Here is a 12,323-nt window from a genome sequence, read left to right as displayed (position 1 = left end):
TCCACTTTTTGTATGAGCCTCGGTCAACAAAGTTTACGCAATCCACCATAAAACCTCACGGAATCCACCGTGGCACGGAATCCACCGTGAAATATGCCTCCTGGCATCATACCCTCGGGGTAGGATAGCAATTGTCCTCAATTGCTATTAGCTCATTGTGGAGCTAACAGAGTGTGAAAAGTATTTAAGTCTCTAGCGTGCATCCATTGGGCTTCCTCTACAGGATGGTTTTTAAACTTGACTAAATATCTAGAATATCTTCGGCCAGTTCTAGTGGTCATAAAGTCAGTATCTAGGATAGCTTCAGGTTCAAGTATTTCAATCTCTTCATGTAACAAATGTGGGTTTTCATAAACAGGGTGTACAGGTAATTGGCCTCTAAAGGGTCGTAGTAAACTAATGTGAAATGTGTTGTGAATTTTCCAGTGAGATGGTAATTCTAACTTGAATGCATTGTCATTGATTTTGTGAATAATCTTAAATGGTCCATAGAATCTAGGTGCTAATTTCACAACTGGGTGTTTATCTACACTTTGTAATCTACGTTTTTCTATTCTCAACCAAACATAGTCATCAACTTTAAAATTCATTGCCTGTCTTTTCTTATTGGCTTGTTTTGTATATGATTGCTAGGCTTTGGCAATCATGTCTTTAACCTCATCAAAAATAGTAGCGTGCATATTAGCAATATCATCAGCACTCTGAATTCTATTTGATAAAGATGCAACAGGTGTAGACAATCTATAACCATAAATCACTTCAAACGGTGCTTTTTTTGTAGATGTGTGTGGTGTATTGTTATTTGAAAACTGTAGTAAATGCAAATGTGTGTCCCATGTCTATGGTTTAGAAATAGTGTAAGCACGTAAAAGATCTAAAATAGTACTGTTAGTGGCTTCTGTTTGTCCATTAGTTTCAGGGTGAAATGCAGATGAAAAATCAATCTTTGTTCCTAGGTTAGCAAAAAAAGTAATCCAAAAGTTGTTACAAAATCTAGAATCACAGTCAGAAATGATAACTTTTGTAATCCATGATTAGTGAAAACAATTTTTAAAAACAATTGTGCTGCCTAAGATGTTGTTAAAGTTTTCTTACATGGAATGAAATATGCTTGTTTACTAAACCTATCTACTACAATCCAAATCATATCATGGTTAGCTTTAGTATTAGGTAAACCAGTAATAAAATCCATAGAAATATTGATCCGGGTTTTTTACAACCCGGATTACTACCACAAAATTTTGGCCAAAGCCCCTATCAAGAGCCTACCATATCACTCTGGGTTTACTCTTCAAGCACTAGGTATGCTACATTGCTTCTCGATTACGATAACTCTAGCAAATGGGGGGAACAAGTTCTTAGGAGGCATGTCAATGTAAAGGGTAAAAGGGATGGTTATCTTAGTGAAGATGAAAATGGATTACACCTAGGAGTTGAGTGAATGCATAGATTTTTCAAAGGACTAGCCTCCAACTACACATGGGCCCCGTCTGCATCACTAAGATTTGGAATCTATCACCATCATTAGAGGACACCTCACCCTTGCACACAAGTCAATATCCACATCATGGTGTCATTTGGATCTTGCACAAAAGCTTACAAGCATGGACCCCTTTTGTCACATGCTTATATGTATTTATATACATATGGGGGACTAAAGTCAAAGAAACTTTTAGAAGCCGTTTTTTATAATCTCAATAACTCCCAAGAAAAAGTGAATTTCAAGAAAATTCTTGCGAAGCCCAATCGGTTTTGACCTGGTCTACAAAGTTGCAGAAGAAACTTTTTTCAAATTTCTCACGGATTTGAAGTTACGAAGGCGCAGACTGCTGGCTATATGCAATTTTCTTCTCTCTTTCACCACACCAACTTTCCACTCTATCCTTCTTGTAAATATATTATAATAATGTGCTTTGGGCACCCACCTCTTGTAATCTAGCTCAATTTCTCTATGTTGTCTACCACCACCCTTGGCTTCTTGCATGATGACCAAGGTGGGGACTTGTCCCATCCACTATGCTCCATATTTTCAAAGATGCCATACACCATCTAGGATTATGTTAATCAAGAAGATTAGCTTAATCTAATCCCTCATGGAGGCTATATAAAGAGCCCATGGAGAATGAAGGAGGGGGGAGGAATGACAATGACAAGTCCATGAGAGTACTCTAGAATATCCTCATCTCTTTGAGGTAAGCTATGAGTGAGTTCTTTTATTATGTAGCATAGTGGCAAGCTTCCTCTACCTCTTCTCCTATTATCTCCCTCTCTTCTCATCTTCTCATTCCATGTAGCATAATGGCAAGCTTCTTCTACCTCTTCTCCTATTATCTCCCTCTCTTCTCATCTTCTCATTCCATGTAGCATAATGGCAAGCTTCTTCTACCTCTTCTCCTCTTGTCTCCCTCTCCTCTCATCTCTCTCTCTTATATTCCAATATGGTGTCTAGCACATATATTCTCTCTTGTAAATTTGTGTCTTGGTTCTCTTGATTCTCTTTGAGAAAAGGGATGTCCTAGCCCATCCTCCCTTTGGCTAGATGAGTAAGTAGTGGAAAAGCATTAGATGCATGCATACCATACAATGTAATATGTTTTCCTTGAAAATGAATGTTAATTGAATGCGTGGAATAATCTATATCAAGATTATGTTGATGACGCCAAGGCATATCTAAAATAATATCACTAGACTGTAATGGTACAACTAGAAAATTCCTTCTTTTAGTATATTCACCAATTTGAATTTCTAGATCATGCACCTCTCGTGTTCCATTATATCTTGTGCCTAAGAATGTTGCTTTAATGCGATAATGCATAGGAACAGTTTGTAATTTCATGTAATGTGTCCATTTGTATCATCCAGGACACGTCTTAGCAGTCCATCGGAAAGGATGTCTAGAAAACTCCACCCGGCACTCCCAAGGAATGTTACGGGTTTTGCGATCTAGGTCTTCCCGCGTCTGCCACGTAGCGGAAGTATCCTGGCCATTTCCCACTTAGGATCGACCGGAATTAGGGTTTTCATGTTTGGTCATTAGCTAACAGCAACTAGCGTCAGACCCGAGCGAACTACTTTACGCAGAAACGCCAGGTCCGAAGCGGATTCACGTTGCACTTGGTTCAAGGAGAATGGGAAACGATAGGGATGCAAAGCTCAACCTCTCTGCCATAAGGCATAGTCCCATTCCGTTCCCCTAAAACAGCGTAAATCGGGTAAGACGTAACTTTAGGTCATCGTTCTCGTTATTCGTTTTGATGATGATGATCATTCCGCTGTTCTTCGAGATTTTTGAGAAAAGTTCCCGGCTAACCGGGACCACCCAACCGTAGGATGGACCCATGGCCCATCCTCCGCACTTTCCTCGGTTTGTTTTAGTTATGTAATTATCTAACACATTAATTTGACATATAACAATCAACTTCTTTAATTAATCCATTTAAGCATTGGTTCTTTCACGTAATCTTATCACGTGACATAGAAAAACAATATCAAGCAAGTTCTTTTAACATTTCATCATTTTATCTATGAAATACAAGGAGTTCTGCCCATAGGCTTGTCCATAATCCGGCCAAAGGCTATCCAGTAATCCTCAGGGATCACTATTCCAAGCTTCCGCCCGTCAACTAGTATGCGGGCCTCGAGATCCAATCCCGAGTCACGTTAGCCTCTTGTGCAGGACCCGAAAGGCAAGGGATTTACGGTCAGAGCCCCCCTGGCACCCATGGGTCCTCCTACTCCAAGTAGAGCTCAACAGAGAGACCTCTCGCGGCGGGTTCGGTCCACATTCCCGGTGCGGTCAACAACCCCCTTGGTTAGGATCAGGCAAGCAGTCGGGGGTAACTGAAGCTGCCTCTCCCTTCAGGCCTTTTAACCTGAAGTATAGGTACTCATTTAATTTGTAATTCATAATTCAAACAGAGCCCTAAAATCTCTAGCAAGCACAAACCCAGTTGTATGGCAAACTGCTAAGGAAGTGTTCTTTCCTTTTGAATGTAACAGCACTCATTCCCAAGGTGTCTTGTAAATTGGCAAGCTCTTTTACATTCCAGTGTAGGGCATACCCAATTTGGTCAACCCTAAAGTGCCTTAGATATGCTAGTTTCCGGTTTACAACTCTCCTTATTTAGAAGGATATCCAAAAATACGTCTTTTTGCAAGATAACTTGCGTAGGGATCTGCCGTCCTTGATGAGGGTTTTTACCCTTTCTCCTTGTGAGTCAATCACAACACTAAATGATTTCATACTTGTTGCGCAAGCCCTGCGATGGAATAATCTGTTTAGATTCTTTAAGCTGACGTATGTCAGACCTAGGGTTTCTTCTTTTAAGAACCTTAGGGACAAACCCTAGTTCCTTATCTTTACGATTTGATTGTCCGTACAGTAAGGAAAGTAGTCAAGTGTTTAGGTATGAATGTTTCAATGTTTAGATTGGTTCAGTTATCTTTTGGAAGGTAATATTAATCGTCTCGTCACGGTTTTGCTATCCTTGTGACAATTTACTTCCCAGTCAATACAGTTTAATTTAACTTCCGTTTTCCTTAAAGATGAGCTCATGCCAACTAACAACACTTGCCTTGCTAAGATGTGCAAATATTCAAGATAACTTCCTAGTAATTTGAGCATCGAAAGAAACCTTTCATGAATTTAACCATTTACAACGATTCGTTGCGAAAGGAATAAGACTAATGGTGCAAGATATAATTTCTACACCTTAGGATTTAACTAAAATATACTACTATAGTAAATGGTTAATCTTGCTCGTAATTTATAATGCTTGATGCAATTTGAAGAAAGCTAAGTTCTATACATTGTCATTCATAAGCTAAACTCCTTCGTTACAAATAACTCGAACAAATATATCATATCCTTAACAATTTTTCTTTGCATGATCGACTTAAAACCGAATTAAAGCCAAGAAGAAAAACCTGGCTTTGAGGTGAGATATCCACATGGATACTGGGGGATGACCCTCCCGCAGCTACACCTTGGACTTTCTTCGGTGGCATCGTAGTTCGAATGTGAGATAGCCTTTTCCTCTTTCTTCTGGAATTCTACCGTCTTCTCCTTCCTTCCCTTTCTTTTGTCTTTTTCCCACTCTTCCTCCTTCACTCCTTCTTTTTACTCCCTCTACCTTCCCTCCCTATTTTTTTCTCTCACGGCTACTTTTCCCTTACGGGATATCATACGAGGCCATGATGATGAATTGGATTTTTAGGTTCAAGGGGGGAAATAATAAGGGGGATACAGGGGATTACGAGGAAAACTTAGGGAGTTGTGGGAAAAAAAAAGAAAAGAGTTATGAGGGTGAAAAGGGCTTAGTGGAATAACACACGGGGGGGAAAGTATAGGAAGGGGGTCTTAGGGGATTTTAGGTCATGGGGGGTGTGTGGACACCGGTTTGTTTGATAAAACTAAGAAAAAAAAGCTCAGCTAAGAGAGCACATGCACAAAAAGATCTAAAAAGTGAATGAAGGAATCAATGGAAGAGAATGAAAGTCTTCAAGGTAGCCTAAGGACAAAGTAGCCTATGGGTGTGACTCGAATAGCCTAAAGAGCTAAGAGGAGTGGGGGGGGGAAACAAGGGGGGTTAGGGGGGATTAAACCCGGGGGGCGGGGAAACAAGGGCCTTATGGGGATTAAACCAAAAGGGGGGGGAACAAGGGCCTTATGGAAACCCAAGGGGAAAATTCCAGAGAGGGGGGGGGGGGGGGGGGGGAAGGGGCCTAAGGGAAATTTAAAACATGGGGGGAGAAAGGCCCTTTTGGGGTAAAACCTTTTATGGGGGGAAATGGGGCTTAAGAAGGCCCCTTGGAAGCTTCTAAGGGCCTTCTAGAAGCCTTACGAAGGCACATGGGGGGTGGAGGGGAGGGGTTTCAGAGTCGTCCGTCGACGGTGATGTCCAGGTGGCAGAAAATTGTGGCGGACTCCTCCCCAGCACGCGCGCTATGTCATCTAGCTTCTCCCTCCCTCAGGCCCTCTCTCTCTCTCAGCATGATGTTATGGTGGCACTCTCCTCTTCACGACCACCCTCACGCAATCACGACAGTGTTGTCCTCTTCATCCTTCGGCCTCTATTTCTCACGGTTCCAGCCTCCTTCATCTCCAGCGGCCCCCCTCGTTTAAATAGTGGAGGGGAGGGGGATCTTCCCTCCCTGCGTGTCATCACGCATGTTCCCCCCCCCCCCCCCCCTCAATCAAAGCTCCACCAAGGAGCTTAGTTGCTCCTTCTATTTCCCTCCCCCTCCAGCTCGTCAGTTGACTGGAGGGATAAGGGGGGGGAATTTTTAAAAAAAAATCATTTATCCCATTTTTCATATTCATTTGAGACAGGTTCACGTGCGTGCTTTTATAAGTGAATCGGGATATTACATTTCAATTCTTTCACTAATTTTGCAAAAATAAAATCATGAGTACTACCATCATCATGCAAAATGATCTTTTCTTTTCCATGCACTAAACATTTCATTGTCAACAAAGAATGTGGAGTTGGCATACCTGGTAAAGTATCCAAAGGAGTAGTAATGTCGTCCTCATCTTCCGTAAAGTCAGGCATTTCCTCATGTTCTTCATCTTTCATTGCTCCAAGATAGTTGATATGGACAGGTGGCTTCTTCGATTGGCAATTGGCTGCTAGATGTCCAGGCTGATGGCATTTGTAACACACTATAGGTTTGGCTTTAGATACATTGTTTGCAATGACAAGAAGTCTAGGAATATTAGGATTTGACTGTGAGGATGGCTTAGGGTTTTGATTAGTATTCGATAACAAAGCAGGTGGTTTTGTCCAAGACTTACGGAAAGATGATGAAGGAAAACAACCTTGATTGAATCTTCTAAAATTTGAATTGAATTGCTTAGAACCATAGTTACCATTTGTTTGAAATTGTTGTGGACGCTTGTCTCTTCCTCGAAGCTTGTCTTCAATGTCATGAGCTAAAGAAATTGCATCTTCAAGAGTTGTAGGCTTGAACATATTGACTTCAGCGTAGTAATGCCCAAGTAATCCAGACATATACTTGCGCTTGTGAGTCGCTTCAGGTACATCTTCAAGCATGAGTAACTGGAGTAAGGCATTCCAAAAGCGTTCGGTGTACTGAGGAATAGGCTCACGATCTCTTTGTTGAAGAAGGTCCCATTACTTTATGGCTTTTTCATGGAATTGTGGAGGAAGGAAATTCTGCATAAACTTCTTCTTGAAACTCTCCCAGGTAGTGGGACAATCTATACTCTTACGAACCACGGTGTCGAAAGGTTTTCGAAAGCAAAGTCGCGACCACAGAGGTTCTTGAGAAATTCCAAGATAGAATATTAATCAAGTGAGATCAGGCTATGCAACAGTAAACTCCAAACTCTTCATATTGAATGCAAAGATTGTTGATTTAATATGCATCTGTTCAATAAACTTGCTGTTCTCAGCCTGAAGAGCTATTGAATTCAAGCACCACTGGTTCCAGTAATCAAAGGCCAGTTTTTGAGCAGCAATTATTTGACTCTGCACAAGTATGACATACACTATGGTACTACTTTATTGCTGGATTCCATGATTCTGCTGAAGTTGTGGGCTTTATTACCATGGATAACCAGTGATATAAAGGCTTCTTTAATCCCAAGTGTTTTTCTTGCCTTGTAGAACTCTTCAGATGTAAGAACTGCTCTCCACTGTCTAGATACCATTCGGAAACAAGGATCGTACTTAATAAATGAAACCTACATGAGACATAGCTGTGCTAAATCATTTGGAAGGCCTGGAATCAAAACTCTAGATTGAGTTGTTTCTTCTGTGCACAAAGACTCTGATGAAGAAAATCAATTCCACTGACAATTGGAAGGATCATATGGGTAAGGTTGATCCCAATTTGTAGCTCTTTAGACGAGTTTCACTCTAAATTAAGAGGGGTAATTGGAAACTCCTCACATGGAACAGAATCAGTTGAGGGAAATCTAGACCAAGCATCCTGGGGAAGATAGCCAGGAATGAACTCTGAAAGAGAAGGGCTACATGGAGATATTGAGCCATCTCCAAATGAAGCACGAGATCCTGTCATATAAGACTTCTCAGAATCAAAGTATTGTCCCACTGAGTTTGATGGAAACCTTTCCAGAATTGGAGTACATGGAGAGACATCAGAAGAGATGGCAGAATTTTCTCACAAATTTCAGAAAAGGATGTTACTGTGCTTATAACTTCACTGAACCAAAAGTTGCAGGTGTAATAATCGTAATTTCTCCTTGTTCTGAGCCAAAGCTTGAATAGCTTCTATCTAGCTTGGCAAAGTTTAACCCTTCATTTTTATCATCTGACGCATCTGAATTGAGGTCTGCCAGACCTGTAAGAACCTCCAGATTGATGCGGTGTAGCCTCTTAAACCTCCAGATTGATGCAACGTAGCCTCCTCTCTTGCTCGATTCAACAGGCAGCAGCTGTGATGTCACTGGGCGAGGGGTACGCAAGAGTATGCTTGAGTGCTACATGGCCATTCCCAGGCTCCACAGTCCCTGTGCTTCTACTTCCCAATCTACAGGGCTTCCCAAGTTCCCAGTATCTTCTGATTAAACCATCAGCATCAACATGATAGTTTCTATATTTGTCGTTGTTTGCCTCACATGATTATGATTGTTATTCATCTGAGTGTAGACGTTTGCCTTGTGGGTTGCATGTTAAGACCACAGAAGCTTCATATGGAGCTGGATGTGTACAGGAAGAGCACTGGAACAAGTCCTTCTTGTGAATGGGCTGCAAGAGATCGGAGAATCCTTATATGGGTTCGTTGTCTGCAGGAAGAGCCCTCTTACGAGACCAACTACTGTTTGCTATCATAGCCGAGCTCTTTAGATGCATCGATTCCTACACTGGCATGACTAGCTTATTCGACCCCCACTGATGGTCACTGGCAGTAAAAGTATCCGCCATGTTAAGCATCAGCATGTCCACCAGCACCTAATCAACCTGCAAACTTCTCTCCTGTTGCTGCAAACGATTCCCATGACTGAACCTTCCTCCTAAGCATTTACCTTTAGAATTTGTCCTCTGCATGCGATTCATCACTTGCATTTCCACACTCTATTGCAGTCGTTAAAGCAAACACTGTTCCATTACATCATCGTCTACCACTCAATCCTTCTTCTTCGCCGCCTTTTGCCTCCAAAACTCCCCTTTCAAAAATAGTCCTCTTTTGCTTTTTCTTTCTCACGCCCCCTTTGTCCTCTTCCCCAGTGCTATATATTCCGCTCAGAAAAGCAGCCTCCTTTTGTTTAAACCAAAAAAGCGGCCTTCTCCCATTCGAGCATTCCATTGAAGAGGGCTTGAGCATCAACCATACATGAATAGTCACCATACGTGCAGATAAATGCCATTCCAAACTCAAGAAGCATATCATAACCTCTAGATAGGCAGAAAACAAAGCATTCCATAACACAACAGTGTGCTCAGACAACCCATCAAACACATTCTCTGCTTCTACAATGCTCCCACATTTGCTATACATAGACACCAGGGTACTATAAACATAAATGTCTGATGTGAATCCTTTCTGAAGGGCATCAACATGTAACGCTTGTCCAATTTCTAGAGACTTTATTTGAGTTATTCAGCCCTTCTCTTATTAGATTGCACATGCTTGGAGTGCAATGGCAATTGTCTACTCCACTGGGTTAACACCTTCAACCTGCATGTGCCCATAAAGTTGTAAAGCCTTCTCTCCTTAGCCCTGCTCAACATAGGCTGAAAGCATCCCTTCATGCCCACCATTATTGAAGGAAGACCTATCAGGTGCAACCCCAGCTAGAAGAAAAGGTAGTAAAAGATCCCACCACGCAGAATAAAGATGCAAACATAACAACTAAGTATGTACAAAATATCAACTCCCACACACACAACTTTTGGGTGGATTTCACACCTCGAATGCGCAGCAATACGACAACGGTCCACCAAAGAGATGCTCTACCCACTAAATGATTAGTGACACACTTGATTTTATCTTTTTCAACGTATGTTTCCTCATGAAAGTAATCATCAAACTGACTGATGAATGCAAGAACAGTTTTTCCATCTCGAGTGCCATTGAAAGTACGGAATTTGAAATTTCTTTTACTTATCTTTGTTTCTTTGCGGATGGATTGAGCTTCGAGAGTTGCATCGATGGTACGTCGGATAAGATCTTCAGATTGTGGTTCCTCTTTATCGGTAGTTGATCTTAGTAAATTGGCCAATTGAACTTGCAATGCTTGCCGGGCTCGTCGTTCTTCGTCCAACTGCATCATAATTAAATCCAACTTTTGTTCCACCGTAGGTTCAGGAAGATCGCCTTCAGCCTTAAATCATCAGTATTTGGTTCCGTCATCCTGCAAAACTTCAAAAGACCTCACACTCTCAAAATCCAATTAGCGGGATGAGCGAAGCTCAAAGTCGGGTGTACAAGGCTTATATATTTTTGTTTGGCTTTCACGGTTTTCGTCTTTGACAATTGCAGGATTTGAAATCTTTGTAAAATCTGCATTTTGACCTTCTGCGTGTGCTGAAACTGGTTCAGCAAGTCTGCATATGCAAAACAGAGCCTTCTAGGGAACAACTTTGCAGCTCGGTGCTTCTGCGCAGGAACAGTCCTTATAGGAGTTTTGAGCACAAATCAGTTTTGACTTCAGGTTACTTGCCGGACTTGCAGAGTTTCAAAACTTAGGAAACTTGAGAAAACTGAAGTTTGTTGTGACTTGTGACTTAGGTAACTAAGCTTAAAGCTTAGTAACTGTAGATGTCGAATTTTTAGGGCGAGGGGGCATTTTTTGACGTCGCGAAAATCACGGAGAGGCCGCCCTGCTGCCGTCGATTTAAAAAATGGAAGCTTTTAAGCTTCTTAAGCTTTATAAGCTAAATTTATATTAAGCTTTTAAGCTTATGAAGTTTTGAAACTTATCTATGTGTATTGACGACTTGGAGAAGAGGATGTAGGAGTGGTCCTCCGCCATTATAGGCCAGTCCTTCATGATCAGAGACTATAAATAGAGGTTCTTGACCGCCACGAATCCACCCGTATCGATCGTTTGCAATGAGACTGACCGTAGAGCTCGATTGTTCCAGGAGCTCCACCTTCGCACAAGATGGGTAGTGATTGGAAGCTCTCGATCTCAGCTTCGCTCTGATACCACTGATGCGCAGATCGGATGGTGTATACTTGTGTAGTGAATGCCGGAAGGTCCCCAAGAACAAAAGAACTCTACTTTTTGCACAAAACTCAAGGTAGAAAGCATGCACGACATGAGCAAGAGACCAATTGGGTGCAATCTCCCCCCATACCTTGTGTGAGCGCTCCACAAAGCATGTATTTTATGTATTAATCATCTTCAAGCTCAAATAATAGCCCAAATTACAAAATAGCATGCTTTTGGCTTTTGAGTTTGTTTTAGCACAAAATAGAAATAAAGCTAATGGGCGGGCGCCCAAAGAGTCACGCATACCCAATACAATGTCCAAATACAAATATCATAATCGTGCGCTGATGCGCATACAAAATAATAAATAAATAACCAACGCCTCAATAAATAGGCGCGACAAAATATAGGCATCATGCCTAAAGTATGGGCCCATCAAAATATAAGTGATAACTCGAATACACGCTATCCTTCAATACTTTCCTCCGCCACTGCTGCTATCTCTACACATCAACTGAAGTATTCACAATCGTTAGTAAAATAATACAATTAAATCGATAAAAGTGAATACCTAGCAGTCTTCAGCTACATGAATAAATCAACTGGTTAGAAATCAATCCTAACCTTAATTTATTATGAGTGCGCACTCTAAACTCATAAACGTTTATTATTTTAATATATATTTTGTGGAATCACCCGCTATGGAATCACCCATGTACACACTAAATTAATGAAACACCTGAAAAGGATAGGCGTCCCCATCAACTTCTCGCACAAAGAATCCACTTTGTATATGAGCCCCGGTCAACAAAGTTTACGGAATCCACCGTAAAACCTCACGGAATCTACCGTGGCACGGAATTCACCGTGAAATATGCCTCCTGTCATCAATAATTCAACCTATGTTTGAGTGGAGCTTCATGGAACAATCTTGTCAACGCACATTGCAAGTAAGAGGATAAAGATTTTCAAGAGAAAAGATGAAGAAGCCTATACAATTGAAGAATCGCTAGAGGATGAGTAGTAAGAGGATAATGATATAGTAGAAGAAGAAGAGGGAAATGAAGATGTAGAGGATGGATTTGATGTAGAAGAGGAAGAATTTGAGATATTTATATATAGAAAAGAAGAAGAGAATGGGTAAATTATGGCCCATCTGAAGGATGTACAAATTTAG

Source organism: Lygodium microphyllum, chromosome 28, assembly GCF_053477565.2.
Source record: "Lygodium microphyllum isolate KBCC chromosome 28, Lygodium_microphyllum_v1.1.10, whole genome shotgun sequence".
In the NCBI taxonomy this organism is placed as follows: domain Eukaryota; kingdom Viridiplantae; phylum Streptophyta; class Polypodiopsida; order Schizaeales; family Lygodiaceae; genus Lygodium; species Lygodium microphyllum.
The sequence above is the reverse complement of the archived record's forward strand: the minus strand, read 5'-3'. Positions refer to the sequence as shown.